Here is a 24071-nt window from a genome sequence, read left to right as displayed (position 1 = left end):
TAGGTACCATAGGTACATATAACAAGACTTAGAATACATAAGTTCTACTGAACTTAGTTGTTGTAGACCAAAGGGCCTAGCACACCCTGACTACAACTCCTAGAGAGGTTAAGTAGGAAACACATAGTGTAGGTAGGTGCACACACCACACCTCACTAGAAAATGTCAACCACATCTTCTTCGGGTGTGCGTCGGATCCTGACTGGCAAGCCTGGTGGCCTATTAACATGTTTTCACCATCCTGTCCATCTCTAGTAGCTAAGAACTTAGGGGTCAAGATGGACAAGGGTCTGACGTTGAGATCCCAGATCCTAGGGGTGACAGGCACTTGTTTCGGCCTCCTTAAGATGCTGAGGAAGTTTTTACCCCTTTTGTCTGAAGAACATAGGAAGCTGACCGTGCAGGCTTTGATCGGGTCTAGGTTGGATTATGCTAATGTCCTTTACCTGGGCCTGCCAGAGTATTTGCTGCAGCGGCTCCAGGTCGTGCAGAATGCTGCCGCGAGAGCCATTTATGGCTTAAATAGGCGAGCCAGTGCTGCGGGTCTTTTGCAGACCTTACATTGGCTGCCTATCCGCAAGCGGATCGCCTTTAAGGCATTAACTTTGGCCTATAAAGCCCTCCATGCGGTGGGAGCTAAGTATCTCCAAAGGAGACTTGCCTTTTACCAGCCGGCCCGTTCTCTCAGATCAGAATCTCTGCTCTTGGCGACGGTCCCGCGTGTAAAAAGAGCCCGCATTGGAGGACGCTCCTTTGGACTGCTGGCGCCACAGCTGTGGAACACCCTGCCGCTGACACTCCGAGGAGCCACTAGCTTATTTGCATTTAGGAAGGGTCTAAAAACCTGGTTGTTTGCCCTTTAGGCTTTCTCTTTCCTTTCTCTTTTGCTGTGCCTTTTACTCTGTTCTTGTCACTGTGTTGTGTTATTTCGCTGTAGGTCTCATTATTAAAGCGCCGGGACACTCTTTTTGAGTAGCCGTGCGCTATATAAAAATAAATATAACATAACATAACATAACAGGTGAACCTAGTGTATCTCTACCTGTGGGAGAGGTCCCTATCAGGGTACCTTCCAAATTTGACATACTCAGCTTCAGAGCACTGAGACACTTGAGTACCACCAGGAAGCTGAAAGTGTTCTAACCCTACCCTTCAGCAACTGATAGACCTCCTAGAGGAGTCTGAGGTTCTTAAGGGCTCTAACCCAGGTCCTTCAGGTAATGCAGAAGGCAGGGCCGGTCCTAAGATTTGTGAGGCCCTGGGCTAAAAGGGACCGTGCGAGGCCCCCTCTAATTTAGATAATTGGCCCCTTGCAAGGAGACCATTCAGAGACACTGTGGGGGGCCCATTGTCCAGCATTTTTGCGCCCCCACAGTTTTAACTTTTACTCCACAAGCATTTCTCACACCTTCAGTCCGATAGGTGTGAGAATTGATTGTGGTCTAAAAGTTAAAACTGTGGGGGCACCAAAATGCTGGACAATGCCCCCCACAGTGTCTGTGAATGGTCTCCTTGCAATTGAGGGAGCGTCTCCCTCCCCTATGCCTCCAGACAGACACATTCCCTGAGAGGCCCGGGGAGGGGGCCCCCTCCAATGGACCTTAATTGCAGGCGACACCTTTTTTGAAATAGATCGCCAGAGAAACAGCAGGACACATCACCAGTGCGTGGCCCCATGCTGGTGGGCTGAGTGCGAGGCCCTGTGCAGCCGCCCACGCTGCCCATGCCTAGCGCCGGCCCTGGCAGAAGGCATACCCACCACCGAAGATGACCCCGCTGGCCCTGAAGAGGAAGAGGAGGAGGAGGAGGAGGAAGAAGAAGTTTCTGAGGAAGAGGTAGACAGCCAGGTATCAGTCAGAAGACTTAGCCAGGCTAACCTGAGCTTACATGGGAATGGAGAAGGGCTAGCCCTTCCCAGACCCAACAGTAGACTTAATCAGGGGCATAGGAGGGAAAGATCCCATTCAGGGGAATCTCTCCACTCCAATGCCTCAAGGAGCTCTCGCAGGGGAATGGATCCTGTGTTGGATTTGTCACTCAAAGGCAAGCTTGAAGACTTCCAGGTAAAATAACACGTCGCAGAAAAATTTCTCTTAGAGGCGGCAATTTTTGAATCTTCACTGAATAATTACATTAGTACTTCTAGTAATTTTAAATGAAGAATCTAAAACCATGGTACTATTTTTAAAAAGTTGTAGTAAACAGTACCTTTGTAATTATGAAAGAATATCTTCATTGCTGACCCTGTAGTCTGAGAGGCACTGATGACCTGGCCTCAAGTCCCGCTGGCTGTGACGCAGTTTATATGGTGGCCACCATTTCATGGGTGCCAGAAAAGTATGGATGGAATACCGTCTGCCAGAGGACGCACACGGTTCCAAGAACACAATCCACTGCACACAGGATGTTTCGGTGTGTTTTGCCATCCACTTGACCATCATTAGAGAATTCATGGTGCCCGCAGCCACCATCAGCAACATCCTCCCATTACAAAACCCTGCATTAATCTCTGCAAATTCTTTTGGAACAAGATCACATCCATATACGACAACGTCAACCCTCCACCTGACCCCATCAACCTCGCAGCCAGTCTTCCAATCTCTGCCAAAGAATGGACCTTGGCTATGTTGAATGGCATCACCACAAACGAGACTGCCTCAAACATGAAGGCCATCCACTCCGGTGCCCCATTAGATCGACCCCCGCCACAGTTTCAAAAAAGGCCTGATCACGATCAGTGAATTTCTCACTCCCATCCTGAATGATTCCATCAATGCAGCCCTCTTCCCAGGAGCCTTGAAAGAGGCAGCCGTTACAGTCCTGCTGAATAAACCCTCCGTGGACATCACAGAATGCTACAACTACTGACAGATCTCCCTCCTACTATACACAGCCAAAGCCCTACAGTACACCATCAACAGGCATCTGACCAACTACCTCATCAACAACCAGCTCCTCAAAGCCACCAAGTCCAGATTCAGGCCCAACCACAGCATGGAAACTGCACTCATGGCACCCACGTATGCTATACACATGATCATAGACATGATCATAGACAGAGCAGAGAGTGGGACCTTAATCCTATTGGACCTCTCGGCGGCGTATCACACCTCATCCTCATTGGGCACCTTAACGAGATCGGGATTCAAGGGCCTGCCTTTTGATTGATCTGCTTCTTCCTAACAAAAAGAACTCAGACAGTCAACCTGACATCACAGTCCTTAGAAACCGGAAATCTCATCTGCGGAGCACCAAAGGTTCATCTCTCAGTCGGATCTTCCTAAAAATGGACATAACCCCACTGGCCAACGTCATCCATACCTTCTTTATCTCCATCCTCTTCTACACCGAAGACATGTAACTAATACTGCCCTCTCTGAATAAAACCCACAACACAAGGAACACGTTTACTGCCTGCATGACATGGATGAAATCCAACTGTCTCAAACTCAACACTGACGAGACAGATGTGTTGATCTTTGGAAACAACACCTGGGACTCCACCTGATGGCTATCCACCCTAATATCTACTCCAACCCACAGGTTTGCACACCAGTAACCTAGGGATCATTAATAAGAAAAGCCTGGACATGTGCGCCCAGGCCAACGTCGTCACTGCTTTAACACACTGAAAATGCTGAAGAAAATCTTCAAATGACTCCCAAGCAACACCAGAAGCCTGTCATCCATGCACTCATCACCAGTAGTCTGGACAACGGTAACTCTCTCTATGCAGAAATCATCAAACAGCTCACCAGACGGCTGCAAACCACCCAGAACGCAGCTGCCAGACTCATACTCAACCTCTCACTCAGAACACAAATCACACCAAACCTGAGGGAGCTCCACAGGATCCAGATACATAAGAACCCACAGTTCAAACTACTCACCCACACATTCACGGCACTACACAAAAAAGGCCCTGCTTACATTAGCAACCGCAACCACTTCTGTCAACATCCTAGGCACCCCTGCTCTGCCGGACTCATACTCGGACATACACAGAATCAGATCCGGAGGCCACGCCTATTCATACATCACTCCTAAAGCATGGAGCGACCTCCCTCAGAGCCTCCTCCTCGCTTCTTGGGTTAAGCAACAAGCTGAAGACCAGCTCTTCGAATGACTCCGCCCTCGAGGCTAGACTGCCACACCTGCACAGCTCCAGGACACCCTCCCGGGTGATAGTGTGCTCTACAAATAAACTAACACAACACAGCATCATCTATAGCCTAACTTCTTTCCCCCGTTGTGGTAAAAATCAGTGCCAGGTGCACAGATTAAGTCCGCAGTGAAGTAAAAAGTAGAGCAGTGTAGAGGTTTCCTCTTCTGCTAGCGCTGCATACAGCAAGAGTACAGCACAGTGCAATGGTCACAGACTCCCTCATTTATTTAAAACCACTCAGAGTGCCAGTAATAAGTGGTACAGAGTGTGAAAGTTTACACAAAAAGTAAATGCTCTTTGCAGTGTGAGCAAACATCAGCGCCGAGCGCACAGATTTCTTAATCTCTAAACACCCTCTTACTATGAGTGATAATCAGTGCACTTTACAGGTCTGTAAATACCCCTTACAGGGGTGTGGAAATATTTTTAAAATCTGCTTGTTTTAAGGGCAGATTGATACAGGAAGCAGCTTGCCCTTTAAAGAAATCCACTCGTCCAACCTACTACCTAAACATTAGCTGGACCATAAGAAACATTTATAGCTCTTTTTTAATAGTAAATACATGTCTAGAGTTGGGACAGCTTGAGGGGGTCTTGGGTGCAAAACTGGTGGAGTACTTTTTGATTTAATTGTTATTACTATTGGTACTTGTGATGCAAAGATAACAGATCTGTGCAGTCTGAGCATTAACTCACTTGTACAGGACAACGGTTGGAACCTGGGACGCCTTAGTGGTTAGAGGCGGCAGACCCGAGAGCAGAGGACGGCCCGGGACCAGGGTTCGATTCCCGGCGCGGCAGGGTCGCGGACCAGGGTCAGCGGACTCCGAATTCTCTCGCCTCGGTGCCCACTCTGATCAGCGATCACACTCGGCAACTCTGGGCATTAGCTTGCCTCATCTTCACTAACGGCCCCACCAGACCGCTGGGGATGCCTGGTCTCACCCTGGAGATACCCATTAAGGGACCATCTCTCAGGGAAGCCAGGAAGGGTTTCGCAGCGGTCGAAGCGCCTTGGGACCCTCCGGGTAAGTAGTGCGCTATATAAATGCCTATACATTTACATTTACATACATTTACATTTACACTAGAGTTGAAATTTGTAACAGGTACACAGTAACGAGTTTTTAACTGCCTGAAATCAGGAATACTGAATTAATTATTTTAATAACGTCATTGGTTGATTTTAAAACCACTCGTTTCTGCCTCATACTATAAAAACTGTTTGCATGTTAATCAGTGCACTGGGGGTGATTTAGAAACTTACCTGCACTGGGAAGTCGGCGCTCGATGCTGTAGCCTGCCCGCCCCGGTCCGACTCGGCAATTATTGCCGTTGAGCGGAGGGCGGACAGGTAAGAGCCTGACGAATTACCTCACTTCCGCCAGCCCTTCGGTTAGCGGTCTAGCCTCCCACAAGGAGGGGCTATTTAGGCAGCGAGGAGCTGCGCGTTGATCGCGGATAGGGTCGACAGTGGCAGTGTCGCCCGTTCTGCTTGATGACCACAGCCTGCATCAGGTCAGGTACACAGTAACGAGTTTTTAACTGCCTGAAATCAGGAATACTGAATTAATTATTTTAATAACGTCATTGGTTGATTTTAAAACCACTCGTTTCTGCCTCATACTATAAAAACTGTTTGCATGTTAATCAGTGCACTGGGGGTGATTTAGAAACTTACCTGCACTGGGAAGTCGGCGCTCGATGCTGTAGCCTGCCCGCCCCGGTCCGACTCGGCAATTATTGCCGTTGAGCGGAGGGCGGACAGGTAAGAGCCTGACGAATTACCTCACTTCCGCCAGCCCTTCGGTTAGCGGTCTAGCCTCCCACAAGGAGGGGCTATTTAGGCAGCGAGGAGCTGCGCGTTGATCGCGGATAGGGTCGACAGTGGCAGTGTCGCCCGTTCTGCTTGATGACCACAGCCTGCATCAGCTCAGGTACACAGTAACGAGTTTTTAACTGCCTGAAATCAGGAATACTGAATTAATTATTTTAATAACGTCATTGGTTGATTTTAAAACCACTCGTTTCTGCCTCATACTATAAAAACTGTTTGCATGTTAATCAGTGCACTGGGGGTGATTTAGAAACTTACCTGCACTGGGAAGTCGGCGCTCGATGCTGTAGCCTGCCCGCCCCGGTCCGACTCGGCAATTATTGCCGTTGAGCGGAGGGCGGACAGGTAAGAGCCTGACGAATTACCTCACTTCCGCCAGCCCTTCGGTTAGCGGTCTAGCCTCCCACAAGGAGGGGCTATTTAGCCCCCTCGTCGCCCTGAGCGCGCAGCGGTCGCGCGCAGGGAAGCGCCGGAGGACGCGCCGGAGACAAGCCAGAGAGAAGCCCGTCTGTGCCCGTCCGTGACTGGACGGGGCCAGGGGCAGGAGACTATGGCTGTCCCAACTACCATCACGATGTCCTCTGATACTGGCCATCTAACATACTCATCACAGGTACTATGGGATCTAAGTCCCAGTATAAGTTCCCCATGTGATGTGATTTTCCATTCTAATCTAGAAGGCCCATTTACATGCCCTGACTGTCATACTCATTTTGGACATAATGCAGTGGCCAACATTCTTTTGCGAGTTCCAACTAACCCGCTATGCTCCACACATAATACCGGTCCAGTAAAAATCACCAAGGATCCTACCCCCATAGGAAGCAAACATCTACTATGTAATGTGCGCTCATTATCAAAGCATGCATCACAGGTGTGGGATCTGATATCTACAGAGAAGCCTGATCTCTGCTTCTTAACAGAGACCTGGCTCAAGCCCCATTCAATCTCAGCTATCACTCTGGCCATCCCGATAGGCTATAAGGTCTCTAGACTGGACCGCCCACATAAAATAGGTGGTGGAATAGCCATTGTTTATAGGGAGGAATTAATTGTCACAATATTGGAGGAAATCAGCACCCCCCTCATGGAGCTAATGATATTCAAACTTAGCTTCGCTTCTGGGGAGAATAGAAGGGGTGCGGTTTTATATCGACCCCCAGGTTCAAGCGTGGATTTTTCGATCTCACTTATGGAGGTTCTTGCGCCGTTTATCCTAAATGACCAGAACTTCCTATTAGTGGGAGACTTCAACTTCCACAGTGAATTAGAGACATGCTTGGAGGCCAGAACACTTCTTACGGATATGGAACATATAGGTCTTAAAAAGATGAATCAGGGACCCACACATGAGGCAGGTCACACGTTGGATCTGGTGTTCTCCAACTCAACTTTAAATATGTGTACACCCTCCATTCAAGTAGAATGGACAGATCATTCTATTTTAAAATTCTACACTAAGCCCATGGGTAAATCAAATGTAACGACCGCCTTAGCGACCAAGAGAAGACCTTGGCACAAACTAACACAGGACACCTTCCGAGAAGCTTATCAAGCCCCTACGATTAATGAGCATGAGGGAATGATGTCAACTGAGCTCAATCGGTTTGTAAATGCTGTAAATGAAGCGATTGATGGCAGCATTCCGCTGAAAGTGTATAAACCCCGCCAAGCGGCCAGACAAGAAGTCTGGTACTCTGAAGACCTGAGACACATGAAACAAAAGTCCAGGAAACTGGAAAAAGTGTGGAGACTATCCCGGAGCCAGGAGGATAAACAATGTCATTTAACATCCCTTAGATCCTATCATAAAGCCATAAGGACGGCCCGAAAAAGCCACATTGCTATGCAACTTGCAGAGGCTGGGAAGGACTCTAAAGTTCTTTTCCAAATCCTGCAAACTTTTACCAAGCCTGTAGCATGCGAGACGGTGGAGGTTGCCTCACAAGAATTATGTGATGGGATCTCGCACTTCTTCATGAACAAAATCGATTTGATCTATGCAAAGATACTGGCCGCTAAACCGACTAAGGTAGTCGATCTTAATACCCCCCTTCACAATAATCCGCAGCGGAACACACAGGCCACTCAATTAAAATACTTCCCTCCCATTTCCTTAGAGGAAGTTATCGCCCTTACAAAAATGATTAAGAGCGGCAGTCCGCAGGACACTGTTCCCGCCCGTATCATGCCCATGTTGGCCGAGACCCTTGGTCCTGATGTCCAGAGGCTAATTAATCTATCATTAAGTACGGGAGAAGTCCCGAGAGATTGGAAACGGGCACTGGTAAGACCGCTGAGGAAAAATACCACCACTCCTTGGACGGATCTTGCCAACCTACGTCCCATCTCTCTTCTCCCTTTTATGGGCAAGATGATAGAGAAATTTGTTAACGGACATCTGTCCAGGTTCGTTGAGGATACACATGGGCTGGACCCCTCCCAATCGGGCTTCAGGCCAAGCCATAGCACCGAGACCACCTTGCTGTCAGTCGCAGACGATCTACATATGTACCAGGATGGGGGCTACTCCGTCATCCTGGTTCTATTGGATCTGTCTGCGGCGTTTGACACCGTGTCACATGACATCATGACTACCAGACTTGTGAACATCGGTCTGGAAGGTGGAGCTCTGGCATGGTTAAGGAGTTTTCTGACTGACCGTACCCAGACTGTCATCCTGGGTCCCCACCGGTCAGAGGAGTTGAAGATCTCAAAGGGGGTGCCACAGGGGTCCTGCTTAAGCCCGACCCTGTTTAATATCTATGTGGCCCCCCTGGCAAACATCATGAGATCTCATGGGTTCATCCCTATGTCATACGCGGATGACACCCAACTCCTCTTTCCGTTCAAACATCTTACAGAGACGGTCAGGAACTCTTTCTCCTCGGGGATGAAGGCAGTAGCCCACTGGATGGCATCTAACTTCTTGCAATGTAACGTTGCAAAAACGGAAGTGATGCTGTTCGGTGAGGCTAAGCTCCTATGGTCCCCAGACTGGTGGCCGCAAGATCTAGGCCCAGTTCCAGAGCCAAAGCAGGTGGTAAAAAATCTCGGCGTGCGTCTGGACCAGGAGCTCTCCCTGAAACAACACAGTAACCAAGTGGTGAGCTCATGCTTCCATGTGATCGCCATGCTGAGGAAAGTTTTTCCTATGCTCCCCAACTCAACTAGGAGAACGTTAGTACAAGCCTTAATACTGAGTCGTCTGGACTACTGCAACGGGATGCTCCTATCAGCAAACGAGGGAGTTATTGCAAGATTGCAAGTAGTCCAGAACACTGCGGCCCGTCTTGTACTAAATCAGCCCCCCCGCACACCATCGAAGCCTCTCTTGCACATCTTACATTGGCTACCCATTAAACAAAGGGTGAAGTACAAGATTGGATGTACTATACATAAAAGCCTCCAGAATAGAGGTCCTGAGTATCTAAACAGCAGATTCTCCCTCTATAAACCTGTACGGTCCCTGAGATCCAGTGACCAAGCTCTACTACAGGTTCCAAGAGCTAGAAAGACCAGGCAAGGTGGAAGGGCGCTATCCATAGCCGGACCAAGGCTGTGGAACAGCCTCCCTCTCTCTCTGAGACTCTGCCAGGAATATCTCCCGTTCAGAAAACAGTTAAAAACCTTCCTATTTCCCAACTAGTGATACCTGTGTACCTACTGCCACAAGCTGAAAGGTTTTCAAAGGCGCGGAGATACTCCTTCGGGAGGTGATCCTAGCGCGGTATAAACCCGTAAATAAATAAATAAATAAATAACCCGCAGGAAAATACATGGATCCTTCCGGTTGGTGCATTTACACTGTTTGATGACTGGAGTTAAATCCCAGATTCATAGCACTAAACTTGGTCCAAGTATTGGTCCCACTCAACAGCAAATGACACCTATAACTCTTGAAGAATCACATTCACAAGACACTTAAATCTCATTTTTAGCTCACAACATACAATTCAACTTTTTACAATTTATAAATAATATCAATTCCATTTCTTTTTCTGCTATTGTTTTTGAACTCTGGTTCCCCCCCTTCAGACCTATTTCTTTCATATTTTGGATGATATCTATTACTTACTTTACCCTTTGTGCTGTTCTCTCTCTTCTCTTGCCTCGTCTTGCTTTTTCTGCTCACTCATCTTGTTCTCCCTTTCCTGGTGAAGTGCCAAGCAGAGCAGAATGACTTCGAGAGTCTCTTGGACCCTTCACTTAGGCTCCTGTATCATAGTAAAGCCCTCATTAGCGCATGACGGGAGAGTGCCGCAACCCTTTGTAGCATTGCTATACAAGTACCGCTGGGTATTGGGGAACTCATGTCAGGTTAGACTGAAGTCTCACTCAAATCTGTCTAATTCTTCAAACTATGAGGAAGAACTCGAACTTCACATGTGACGTTGCTCAGACGTCTGCTGTGTGCTGAGTAGTAACGGTCTATGCTCCACAGCGCAGACCTTCTTTTCAGCCAGTGATCCTAAAGTTCTCTGTACTGAGAAGAGAGGCCAAGAAGAGTGACCGACAGTCCGCAAACATCTGTCAAATCAGACACCCTGCAAAGAGACACACTGCAGACACGACTCATACTAACACACACCCAGCCTACAAAGATAACCCTACTCCGTGCACATGCACACACATCCAACCTACACACACACCCTCTTACAGACATATATTAAAAACACAGACATATACCTTCCACTGCATGACAGGCCTACTGCATGGCACACCCAAGGTTTGTGCACACACACACACACACACACACACACAATCCCTGCAGCAGGCACACAACCTCTGTTGCGGATAATGCCATAAGACAACCTATGGCACAGGAAACTATTGCAATGACTGAAGCTTCTGCCTAGTCTGAGAGATGGAAACAGGACAAAGGGAGGGCAGCAGGGCAGCCTTGACGTCAACTGCCTGGGGACATGCTTTGAAAATAGGGGCAGGGGTGACTGAGACAACAAATGAACAGCGAGAGCAGAGCACAGGGTGTGTACAGATTCCTCAGAGTGCAATAAGATCCAGAGCAGCGTGCACAGATACATCACAGTGCAGTGCAGTAAACGGCAGAGCAGTGGCACAGACGTCTCGCAGTATAGTCCGATGCAGTGCAATGCAGATTTATCAAAGTGCAGTAAGGTGAAGTGAAGTATACACAGAGACTTCAGAGTGCAGTAAGGTGAAGTCAAGTGTACACAGATTCATAGGTGCAGTAAGATGCTGTGCTGGGTGCACTGATTCCTTATATTGCAGTAAGGTGCAGTGTGCACACACCTCTCATAGTGCAGTAAGATACAGTGCACCAGTGCACGGATCCCATCTCTAACACAAATGAGGCCCACAAACACCGCCAGGGCGGAAGGAAAGCCCCCAGGGCCCCTAAGATAGAAGAGCCCAGCTCAGCTCCAGGGGCCCCGGATAGAAGAGCCCAGCTCAGCCCGAGGGCCCCGGATAGAAGAGCCCAGCTCAGCCCCAGGGGCCCACAGATAGAAGAGCCCTGCTCAGCCCCAGGGGCCCCGGATAGAAGAGCCCAGCTCAGCCCCAGGAGCCCACAGATAGAAGAGCCCAGCTCAGCCCCAGGGGCCCCCGGAAAGAAGAGCCCAGCTCAGCCCCAGAGGCCCCCGGATAGAAGAGCCCAGCTCAGCCCCAGGGGTCCCGGATAGAAGAGCCCAGCTCAGGCCCAGGGGGCCCAGATAGAAGAGCCCAGCTCAGCCCCAGGGGCCCCCAGATAGAAGAGCCCAGCTCAGCCCCAGGGGCCCCCGGAAAGAAGAGCCCAGCTCAGCCCCAGGGGCCCCCGGATAGAAGAGCCTAGCTCAGCCCCAGGGGTCCCGGATAGAAGAGCCCAGCTCAGCCCCAGGGGCCCCCGGATAGAAGAGCCCAGCTCAGCTCCAGGGGTCCCGGATAGAAGAGCCCAGCTCAGGCCCAGGGGGCCCAGATAGAAGAGCCCAGCTCAGCCCCAGGGGCCCCAGATAGAAGAGCCCAGCTCAGCCCCAGGGGCCCCGAATAGAAGAGCCCAGCTCAGCCCCAGGGGCCCCGGATAGATGAGCCCAGCTCAGCCCCAGGAGCCCCCGGATAGAAGAGCCCAGCTCAGCCCCAGGGGCCCACAGATAGAAGAGCCCTGCTCAGCCCCAGGGGCCCCGGATAGAAGAGCCCAGCTCAGCCCCAGGGGCCCACAGATAGAAGAGCCCAGCTCAGCCCCAGGGGCCCCCGGAAAGAAGAGCCCAGCTCAGCCCCAGAGGCCCCCGGATAGAAGAGCCCAGCTCAGCCCCAGGGGTCCCGGATAGAAGAGCCCAGCTCAGGCCCAGGGGGCCCAGATAGAAGAGCCCAGCTCAGCCCCAGGGGCCCCCAGATAGAAGAGCCCAGCTCAGCCCCAGGGGCCCCCGGAAAGAAGAGCCCAGCTCAGCCCCAGGGGCCCCCGGATAGAAGAGCCTAGCTCAGCCCCAGGGTCCCGGATAGAAGAGCCCAGCTCAGCCCCAGGGGCCCCCGGATAGAAGAGCCCAGCTCAGCTCCAGGGGTCCCGGATAGAAGAGCCCAGCTCAGGCCCAGGGGGCCCAGATAGAAGAGCCCAGCTCAGCCCCAGGGGCCCCAGATAGAAGAGCCCAGCTCAGCCCCAGGGGCCCCGAATAGAAGAGCCCAGCTCAGCCCCAGGGGCCCCGGATAGATGAGCCCAGCTCAGCCCCAGGGCCCCCGGATGGAAGACCCCAGCTCAGCCCCAGGTGCCCCAGATAGAAGAGCCCAGCTCAGCCCCAGGGGCCCCCGGATAGAAGAGCCCAGCTCAGCCCGGCTCCTGCAGAGATTCCCTCTAGGATTATTCAGTCTATTTCTACAAACAAAGCATGAGGTGCTGACAATCTCCTACCTGAGCAGAGACCTGTGCAGACGTGTCCAGGCTCTCTCCTCTCCCTGGGGCTGGGGGGCGGGGGGAGATCTGGGGGGTGGTGAGGGGGAACAGGTGCAGATTTGGGGTCTGAGGGGGGCAGATCTGGGGTCTGAGGGGGGTCTGTAGATGAAGGTAACTGCCCACCAGACAGGGCTCCTTCCTCCTCTGCAGCAGGCTGGACACACCAGGAGAGGCAGGAAGTGATGTCAGCATTTGCTGCTGATGCTGTCTCTGCCGCTGCTGACCCGGAAGAGGAAACCCTTCTCCGTTTCATCCAATGTGCAGCTCAGTGGGTTTCATCAGCAGGAGAGGAGCGCCCTCTGGTGGCCGCTGATGGAACCGCCGCCTCCAGGAGTTAATACTTTTCACACAAACAAGCACTTATACCTGTAAAGACCTGGGATTTCAGATGTCACAGACAGTTCAAGTACAGGGCCTCACACTAGGCTGCTGCTGTGTAAAAGTATGTATAGCTTCTCTTCAGATGAGCATCTTCCAATCACTGGCGTAAAGGACTGAAGAGTATTTACAGAAAGGTGACAACTGGAAGTGTCAGTCTGTATTTCAATGAATATATCTGCATTTAAATGAATATATGAGTATATCGGTCAGTTTTACAATTAAACTGGACAGCTTATTTATTTATTTAAATAATTTATTTGCAGATTTTTCAAATCCACAGCGTGGTACATAGGAAAGTAAACAGAGGAAAATACCATGGAGTTTTAAACACCAGATCAGTGACAATGCGGCCTAGGCCATGAGTCAAAGCGACAATTAAAGGAACAGCTTATTTCTAATTTTCCTGTGTCTGTGGCATATTCCTTATATTTGATACGGTTTTATATCCTCGAACAAGACTGGAATGTAAGCCCCAATTAGGTTTTGAGTTTCTGATTTAAGAGGCCAACTGTCTCCTAAAATATTAAGATAGCGGCCTCTTCCAGGCTTTGTTGTTTTACAGTAACCACCTCCATCTTTCAACAGAGATTCAATCACAAAACAATAAAGCAATATATCTTTGAAACAATTAACTCCTAAGATCATAGAGCAATCAATACTGATCCAAAGATTTCTCACAGCGTGCATTGAATCATAAAAATGTGTGGGTGTTTCTGCTCTGAGGAACAGGGGAGGAGCATTTCACTAATCGAAAATATTGTTCTCCTTCACATAGGCCCCTATATCATAGTACGCTCATCATCAATACACCGTTTATTAGTGAGTGCAACAACTCTTTGCAGCATTGTCATGCAAGCTGCCTTGGGCGACACAACAGCAACATTAGTTCGAACGTGTATAAATCATAGCCCTCAAGCCTCACTCATCACGAGTGACACTCACACATTTAGAGGTTGTGCTGAAGTCTGACTCAAACCTGGCTCATTCTTCAAAACTATGGGGATGAACTAGAACTTCACACATGACGTCTGCTGTGTGCTGAGTAGCATCGCCCTAACTTTCGGCACAGAGCAGACTCCCTGTCCACATTTTGGTGGCAAAACCTTTCTCATATTTCACCTTGAGCACTGCTCATGTTACAGTTCAATAGAATGCTGATGTGAATGTCTATTTTAGTGAGACTTGGTTGTTACTTGTATCGCTTTACTCGTGTTCTCATCATATCTATAAATTCGGTAATGTCTCTTCCTTTTACATAGCCAAAGTCAAATGTTAAGTGCCATCACTCCCTGTAAGGTCATCAGTATGCCAATTCGTTTTCAAACACTTGAGAGGCCTTTTTTAAATATCTCAATTCTTTATTGATTTTCCATTTACAATCAACAGGTACGAAAGATCATCTATGAAGCAGAGTCCAAGATACTGTGTAAATCGGAACTTGTGAGACTGCATGGAGAACAGGAAAAACAAATAGCATAACCCTTCGAGATAGAGGTGATACGGCCCAAGAGGTACGAAAGATCATCTATGAAGCAGAGTCCAAGATACTGTGTAAATCGGAACTTGTGAGAATGCATGGAGAACAGGAAAAACAAATAGCATAACCCTTCGAGATAGAGGTGATACAGCCCAAGAGGTACGAAAGATCATCTATGAAGCAGAGTCCAAGATACTGTGAAAATCGGAACTTGTGAGAATGCATGGAGAACAGGAAAAACAAATAGCATAACCCTTCGAGATAGAGGTGATACGGCCCAAGAGGTATGAAAGATCATCTATGAAGCAGGGTCTCAAGGCGCTGGGGGAGGGGGGAGGGGGGTGCCGCTACTGCTCGAAGAGCCAGGTCTTGAGGAGTCTTCTGAAGGAAAGTAGGTCTTGGGTCTGGCGTAGGTGGGTTGGGAGGGTGTTCCAGGTTTTGGCGGCGAGGTAAGAGAACGATCTGCCGCCGGTGGTCGTACCTTGGATGCGGGGGACATCTGCTAGAGTGAGGCTGGCGGAGCGGAGCTGGCGGGTGGGGGTGTAGAAGTTGAGTCTGCTGTTCAGGTAGGCTGGTCCGGCATTGTGGAGTGCTTTGTGTGCGTGGGTGAGGAGCTTGAAGGTGATCCTCTTGTCGATGGGGATCCAGTGCAGGTCTCTCAGGAGGGGGGTGATGTGGCTGCGGTGGGGGGGCGTTGACGATCAGTCGGGCGGTGGCGTTTTGGAGGCGTTGTAGTCGCCGTTGGTGTTTGGCTGGGATTCCTGCGTAGAGTGCGTTGCCGTAGTCCAGTCTGCTGCTGACGAGGGCCTGTGTCACTGTTCTTCTTGTTTTGGTCGGGATCCATTTGTAGATCCGGCGGAGCAAGCATAGGGTGTTGTAGCAGGAGGAGGAGACAGCGTTGACTTGTTTGGATATGGAGAGGGAGGAGTTGAGGATGAATCCTCGGTTGCGTGCGTGGTCGGTTGGTGTCGGTGCTGTCCCTAGAGCGGTCGGCCACCAGGAGTCGTCCCAGGCTGAGGGGGTGGGTGCGAGGATGAGGACCTCCGTTTTGTTCGAGTTCAGTTTCAGACGGCTGCTTCTCATCCAGTCGGTGATGGCCTTCATGCCCTCGTGAATGTTGATTTTGGTGGTGTGCGGGTCCTTGGTGAGGGAGAGGATGAGCTGGGTGCCGTCGGCGTAGGAGATGATGTTGAGGTTGTGGTGGCGAGCCACTTGTGCAAGGGGGGCCATGTAGATGTTGAACAGTGTCAGGCTGAGGGATGAGCCCTGGGGGACGCCGCAGATGATGTCGGTGGCTTCTGACCAGAAAGGTAGGAGGTGGTCGCTCTGGGTTCTGCCGGAGAGGAAGGACGTGGTCCAGTCAAGGGCCTTCTCTTGGATTCCGGCTTCTTGGAGGCGTGTCTTTAGAATGCGGTGTCAGACTGTGTCGAATGCGGCTGACAGGTTCAGGAGGATGAGGGCTGATGTTTCGCTGTTGTCCATTTGGCGTCTGATGTCGTCTGTGGCGGCGATGAGGGCTGTCTCGGTGCTGTGGTTTCGTCTGAATCCGGATTGGGACAGGTCCAGGATGTTGTTGTCTTCGAGGTGACGGGTCAGTTGAATTTTGACGATTTTCTCAATGACCTTTGCCGGGAACGGGAGCAGGGAGATGGGTCCGAAGTTCTTGAGGTCCTTGGGGTCTGCTTTGGGCTTTTTGAGGAGGGCGTTGATTTCGGCGTGCTTCCAGCTTTCCGGGAATGTTGCTTTTTCGAAGGAGATGTTGATGACCTTCCGTAGTTGGGGTGCAATGGCTGCGTCTGCTTTGTTGAATACATGGTGTGGGCATGGGTCTGACGGAGATCCTGAGTGGATGGAGTTCATGATCTTGCGTGTCTCGTCGTCGTTGGTGTAGGTCCAGGAGGACAGGTGGTTGGCGCTGTTGGTGATCGTGGGAGTGGTGGAGTCGTGCATCGTTGGTGCGGTCGTGGAGTTGAAGCTGTCGTGGATGTCAGCGATCTTGCGGTGGAAGAAGATGGCCAGTGAGTCGCACAGTTCTTGTGAGGGCGGGATGTCGTTGGCGCTGGCGTCGGGATTGGAGAGTTCTCTCACGATGCGGAAGAGCTCTTTGCTGTCGTGTGCGTTGTTGTCCAGGCGGTCTTTGAAGGAGGATCTCTTGGCTAGTCTGATGAGGTGGGGATGTCTGCGGGTGGTGTCTCTGTGGGCTGCGTGGTTTTCTGGTGTTCGTTTGTGGAGCCATTTCTTCTTCAGCTTACGGCAGGCGCGTTTGGAGGTCAGGAGCTCGTCGGTGAACCAGGTGGCTCTCCTGCTGGCGTGGCTGTTGGATGGTCTCTTGAGTGGGGCGAGGGTGTTGGCGCAGTCGTCGATCCACTGTCTGAGGATGCGGGCTGCGGCGTCAGGGCAGGTGGGGTTGATGGGTGGGTTCTGGGTGAGGGTGGTCAGCTGGTCTTCAGTGACTTTGTTCCAGCAGCAGCGCGGCGGCTCTTGAGTGCGATGGTGCATGGTTGGTTTTTTAAAGGTGAAGTGGATGCAGCGGTGGTCGGTCCAGTGGGGTTCGGAGGTGTGGTCGAAGGTGACGTGGGTGCTTGTGGAGAAGACGGCATCTAGCGTGTGGCCTGCGGTGTGGGTGGGTGCGGTGATGAGTTGTCTGAGGCCGAGGTTGGCAAGGTTTTCGATCAGAGTGGCGGAGTTGGCGTCATTGTTGTTCTCGAGGTGGCAATTCAGGTCCCCGAGTAGGATGTAGTCCGTGGAGGTGAGTGCGTGGGTGCTGGCGAGGTCGGCGATGGAGTCGCTGGACTGAGCCCAGGGTCCGGGGGGTCTGTAGACGAGTGTTCCTCTGAGGGTGGTGTTGGGGTCGGTGTGGATCCGGAAGTGCAGGTGTTCGGCGGTGTTGAGGGTGTCGTCTGCGTGGGTGGTGACCTTGAGGGTGGACTTGTAGACGATGGCTATTCCTCCTCTGACTCCATTGGCGCGGTCCCTGCGGGTGATCTTGTAGCCGTCCGGGATGGCTTTGGTGATGTCGGGTGCGGAGGAGTCGTTCCACCAGGTCTCGGTGAGGATGGCCATGTCTGGGGTGAAGGTGTCGAGCAGGTCCCAGAGCTCGATGGCATGTTTGCGTGCGGAGCGGGTGTTGAGCAGAATGCAGCGGAGGTGGTTGGGTCTAGTTCTAGGAGGTTTGGTGGGTCTGTCTAAGCGCGGACTGGCGCAGCGGCCTCCATTAAGAAGGGTGCGAGGGAGGGTGGAGCAGCTGGGAGGGGGAGCGGGTGGTGAATCAGGCGCGGGGGCGGGGCCACAGGGGAGGCAGCGGCAGGAGCAGGAGCGGGAAAGCTCAGGTTATTTCAATTGCAGAGGATACAATGCTGTCCAATGAATATATTCTGGAGGACAGAGTAGTTAACCCATTGTCCACTACAGAGAGAGCTTTCTCCAAGTTAATACGATCAATTTCTTGTATTCTTTCTGCAGTTTCTAATTGTGTCACTTTCCAAGCTTCGTTGTACGCAGCATATATACCGGTGTATATGAAACGTTTTTGCCGTGGTTTGCGAGGTCCCAATATGAAATCTCGCAAATCATTGCTTTCTTTAAGTAAAGTCAAGTGTTGTTTAATTTCGGGAAGTGTAGACATTTTCAGCCATTCAAGTCATAGTTTCCCTACACTATATGTTGTTACTATCTCTGGATGTTGTCTCTGGGAGTATCTTGGATCTGGCCTGTTAAGAATTAAACCCTGCGTTTTGTTCAGGAATCTATCTTGACAGTTATTGGTGTCTGTGGGCCAGATTAACCATTTTTTCCAATTAGGACTTGTTCTGTTTAATTTGAAAACATATTGCACGTCTATCTCCACTTCTGTTGTTTTGTTATTTTTAGGTATGGGCTTTGGTATAGACGGTTTATTTAAATCTTTTATTTTTGCTATACCAAGACAAGAGGTTTGTTGCACAGTGTCATTTAAAAACCTTATTTGTTCAGGTATAATGCAGGCTCTGAATAAAGCTTCCAGACCTTGCACCTGCCATTCTTTTGTGCCCCAGACAGTTTTTGTCTCGATGTTGTCTTTCCAGAAGTCGTAACCCAATGTGGACAACTTAGCATAAAAGTTTGCAGAATAATTTTGTTTGGTATTAGTCAACATTGTTTTCAATCCTGTCTTATTTACATTTTTGAAATAAAACGTTTCTGGATCTGTAACATTAAACCCTGAGAAGTAAGGAAACATTTCATAAAATGTTTTAGAACTGCCTTTTGGTAGTGTTGCACGATGTTCCCATTGATTATACCTAAAAACTTGCTGATTTGTGCAAATAGTGATGACCAAAATGGTTAAAACAATACATTTGTTCATAGTCTGATGACCCTTCTAAATAGTCATGTTCAGTATATTTCGCAGACATTTCTAAATCTGACATCATATTATTAATTGTCTCAAAGTCCCAATCATCAGAGAATCTGCTGGGTGTAACAAAGTCATTCACAGAAACCTTGAACTGATGTGGAATCCTCAGCATCTCTACCGGGCCATAGATATCATAATCAGTTCTATCCCATACTATACCTCCTGGTATAGGGATGGCTGTGATGTTTACTGATGACAGTTCTCTTTTTTCAACATGTGATGATTTGTGCAGTTTTAGGACCAAGTTGATTTTCTGACCTGCTGTGTCCATTGTACTGTATTTTCCATCTATCATTTGCCCCAGGCTTAAAACCAATATTAGCCAGAGCAGGAGGAAAAATGCACCTAAACCAATCCAAAATTCAGTCCATGGTGAAACCAGATATATTTTTTCAAGTTCATGAAAAGTTCTGTCGTTTTTTCTTTGAGAGATTTCTTTGTTGTTGTATCTTCAGGTTCACTTGGATCCTCAAAAAAGTTGATGAAATATCCAGATGCAGTTCTGTCAATTGTTTGAATGGCATTGTGGTTTGTTGAAATTGCTGGAACTGATTTCTCCTTTGTCATGTTAGTGTATTCAGGTGCTACATCATTGTTATGTTATGTTATGTTAATTAAACTTCTATAGCGTGCAGCTGCCCCATCAAAGGGGCGTCCCGGCGCTTTGACCAGCAGAGAGGCCAGCTACCAGCGAAGGTAAAGGGCAGCAAAAACAGTAGCAGGGGCAGTGGCAGAAGTTAGATCCTGGATGGAAAAAGGTGTGTCTTGAGCACCCACCTAAACAAAAGAAGGTCATTAAGAGCACGGATATGGACTGGTAATGAGTTCCAGAGACTGGTGTTACTGGTCGAACAGATATTTGGGTCTCAAGAGGCACGAGTTCCATTGCTTTGTTGCATAGTCCTTCTTTTCTTACTGCAGGTTTATCAAAGGTGATAAGTCTTTCAGTTTGAACCTCTTGGATTGTAGCAAGATTTGGCTGTCTGCTACATCTTAGGAGTCAACTTGGCCTACTACTTATTATTGGCCACATGTTGTGGTTTTACCAGGTCGATGGACACAGCTCTGTTCTCCTTTTTACCAGCAAGTGGCGGTAGTACTACTGATCTCGTTCCTTGGATTGCTAAGACAGGTACTGCTTTTCTGTAAGAAGGCCCAAATTCCTTCTTCACGCTATCTTTTCCCTGACTAGATCCCCAATCTTTGGAATCCAGACAGGTCTTGCTGGGACAGGTGGTTTATCTTCAGTGGCTGTTGGCTTTTGTGTTGTGTTACTCAGAATTCTTCTTGTTTCATTTAAGTCCTGTAAGACAGCCAAACGATCTTTGACATCAAAGGGTTTCTGTTTTACCACTGAAGTCTGACAATTGAGATCCTCGATTATCATTCTAGTACCAAATAGTAGCTCATAAGGAGAGATTCCCCCAGAGAATTTCTTGGCAGATTGTTAAGACTACGTTGGACACTTATTAGATGTTTGACCCACCCGTCACCCGAACCTAATACCTTTGCTGTTATGGATTGCTTTATGTCACGGTTTTTTCTTTCCACTACCGCATTACCCTGAGGATGGAAGAGACTAGAATACCGCAATGCAACTCCCAAACTAACCATGGCCTTTTTGTAAGCTCAAGAGCTAAACGCAGGATCCTGATCAGAATGTAATGTGCCTATTGCGTATGTGCCGATAAAGACTCGCAAATCCTTTATAACAGTTCTGGCGTCAGCCGAGCGCTGGGGCCATAACCAAATAAATCTTGTGCTAGTAGTTGTGGGACCTCATTTGTCTGTAGGGACGCCTGCGGGTAGATAGCCTAATGCTGTCTAACAGAGGTGTCTGTATCTGGCTGGCTACTCTGTAGTCAGGTGTCTGGGGCGGTTCATTACTGCGATCTCTGTTGCAGCCTGGGCAATTAATTGCAAATTCGTAAACTTGCATGCTCATTCCTGGCCACCATTACAGCTCTTGTAATTCTATTAAAGATTTCAAGATCCCTTGATGTCTTAGACCCTCTCCCATATGTGCTTCTTGAATCAAGAAAACTCTCTGCTTCCTGTTTGGAATTACTCTGTCCCCCACTCCAGGGATTTGAGCAAAAGGAACGGAGTTTGCATCAATTATGTATGTATTTCCGAGTGGATAGTTTAGAGGTAACGCTGCTTGATTGCTGTCCATTGAGGCTTTTACAGCTAATAGCGTTTCACCATCTATCGATCTTTTTGAGCGTTTAACTGTAGCTACAGAAGCCGCTTGCACAGCTGACTTCGAGGCTTCATCAGCCAATGAATTCCCTGCAACGTGAACGCCATCACGCTGATGACTCAGTGTATGTATCACGTGAGTCTTTTGTAGTTCTTTCTGCAAAATAACTACTTGTTCCCAAAGCAACTTATGCTTGATTGTGCCACCTTTAGCGTCTTTGAATCCGTTTTGAACCCAGTTATGCAGATACTCATTGTAAGATTGGACACAGTAATACGAATCGCACACTATAAGTGTAGGGAATTCCCGATCGGTATTTTCAAGTGTCATCTTGAAAGCCTGTAGTTCAGCTCGCTGGGCTGTACAGTCTCCGAGTGATTGAGTTTTTGTGACCATAGGTCTAAATTTGCCTTCGTACCAGCGACCTTTAATAATCGCGCACACAGCACTATAGGCTTGTTTACCCCCAATTGCGGGCTGTGCTGATCCATCTGTATATATCATACAGCCATAATGTTCAAGAGGAAGAATTTCGGTTGGCAGAGGACATTCGTGTTCATATTGGAGAAATTCTTGTGTCTTTAGACTAGGGTCAAAAAAGTATTGAACGTCTGTTGCAGCAAGAGAGTTAACCGATTGTATCCATCTCGGATGTACAGCTTTTGAATTAGGAATGCTTGCGCTTGTCACTGCCTCTAAGGCAGGTACAGGTGTAACGATCATTATGCGTTTACCCTGCGCGAGAGCTCTCTCTTTTGCTAAAGCAGTTTGAACCGCTGTCAGAATTTTCTTTGTAGAAGTGAACTTCATTTCTGCTTGAGTGTACAAGTGTGATTTGTAAACTATTGGTACCGTTTCTTCTTCATTAAAGGTTAGGTACGTAAATCCACATCTTCCTGGGATGATTCGGATTGCAAGGTTACGCACGTTTTCGCGTGTGTCTAGTTTAGTTTTTACTAACATGTCTATTTGGACTGAAAGCAACATTTCTGTGTGTGTTTGAGTCCAATGTGTTGGTTTAAAATCGGGTTTGATTAATTCGTAGAGAGGTTTAACCCTTTCTGCGTAATTCAGAACGTAGGTTCTTCCAAAATTCAGGAAACCTAGAATTGATTGTAAATTATTCCGCGTTTTTGGGGGTTGGAGCAGCGCACATTTCTCTAGAAAGTTTGCTGCTAGGCTTTTGCCTTCACTTGACAATTCATATCCCAAGAATATGACATTAAGGTGGGCAATTCTTGATTCTTGAAAAATTTAATTCATACCCCTCAGAAGCGAACCAAAGTATTATGGTGTTCATTCTTCGCAAGTGCTTGTCCAAGTCCTCATCCGTAAGATAGATGTCATCGACATAAGATAATGCCTCATCATCATACGTTTGCTGAAAATAACCCTAGGCTATTCTTGAATCCTTGGGGGAGACGCCAAAATTGTCGCTCTGTCCCCAATATTGAGAAAGCGGTCAAATGCCTGCTTTCTGGTGCAATATTTTGACAGAAAAATCCATTTGAAATATCAAATGTCGTTTTATATTTTTTGCGCACGATGTTATTCATCAGTGCTGTACTGTGTGAGTTTTGTACTGCAAATGTTTTGCAACAAGAGTTTAAGTGTCTGTAATCCAATACGAGATGATATGAATTGTCTGGTTTGGATACAGGAGACAAAGGATTGTTCATAGATGAGGTGCATGTTTCAATCACCCCTTGGTTTTCAAGTTGATTTAAAATCTCCCTGACCTGTTTTTTAGCTACTTGCTTAACTGGGTACTGCCTTTGTGCAGTTGGCTGGTTTTTTTAACAGGATTTTATGGTGAGGAGAAACCTCATCCCATCCTGTGTGATTTTTATACAATTCTGAAGCTTGGGCTACTGCCTATTTTCCGGCATATGTATTTTTTTTATGAATTGGAATATGATTGGAGAAGGCTGGCATAATTATCTCTTCGCCATGTGGGCACTCCCTGACAAATTCAGGTGGCCAGTCTAGAAGGATGTCATAGCCCTTAGAGAGCTTCTCCCAAAAGAGTGCTCTTATTTTTCTAGTTATGTCCCCCTCCATCCGGAGTGTTACTTCATATAACTTATGGGGTATACTAACCCTGGTGTCTTCAGTTTCAACCTCAATGCATTCATTCAAGTCCACTGTCTCCAGATGGTCCTTCAGGATCTTGCGAACTATGGTTACTTCTGCTGCGCTGTCTAGCATTTTCTGAGCCCATTCCCCGTTCTTGAGTTGTGTCCTCAAGATCCTCGGCATGTCTGACTTTTATGCTTGCTACCTTCTTTTTGGAAAACTGAGCTTTTTTACTTTGGTGAACGGGTTCCTTGTCTTTGGACTTGACGCGTTCTTTCTTGTGTTCTGATCGTCCTCTTCTTTCCGATTTCTGCGAGGAAGTCTGAAAAAGATTGAGAGGGACGTTTATCATTATCTTGTTATCTATCAGGTTTTTTCAAATTATCCCTATTCCTAAGATTATATCTTTTTTCAGAGGGCTCCCTTCGGGGAGACTTGTCTCTGTTGGGGAGATCTTCCTCTGGGTTGAGAATATTTTTCTCTAAGAAGAGTTTGTTTATTACTCTCCCACTTCTTTTTTGGAGTAATGAGATTATTCTTAATAAATGTTTTTTCAGGATTTTCAGTTAGTTGGGGCGTCAATGGTTTTCCACCCAAACTACCTCTACCTAATTCTTCATATGATTTTTCAATAA

General features: G+C 48.4%; 1 pseudogene; it reads right to left on the bottom strand.

The window, feature by feature from the left end:
- The window catches only part of LOC144805895 (uncharacterized), an 80471-nt pseudogene that overhangs the window by 12533 nt on the left and 43867 nt on the right, over positions 1 to 24071 (bottom strand).

The sequence above is a fragment of the Lissotriton helveticus genome (assembly GCF_964261635.1).
Source record: "Lissotriton helveticus chromosome 1_1 unlocalized genomic scaffold, aLisHel1.1 SUPER_1_unloc_31, whole genome shotgun sequence".
NCBI lineage: Eukaryota > Metazoa > Chordata > Amphibia > Caudata > Salamandridae > Lissotriton > Lissotriton helveticus.
This window is presented reverse-complemented; position numbering and strand designations above follow the sequence as displayed.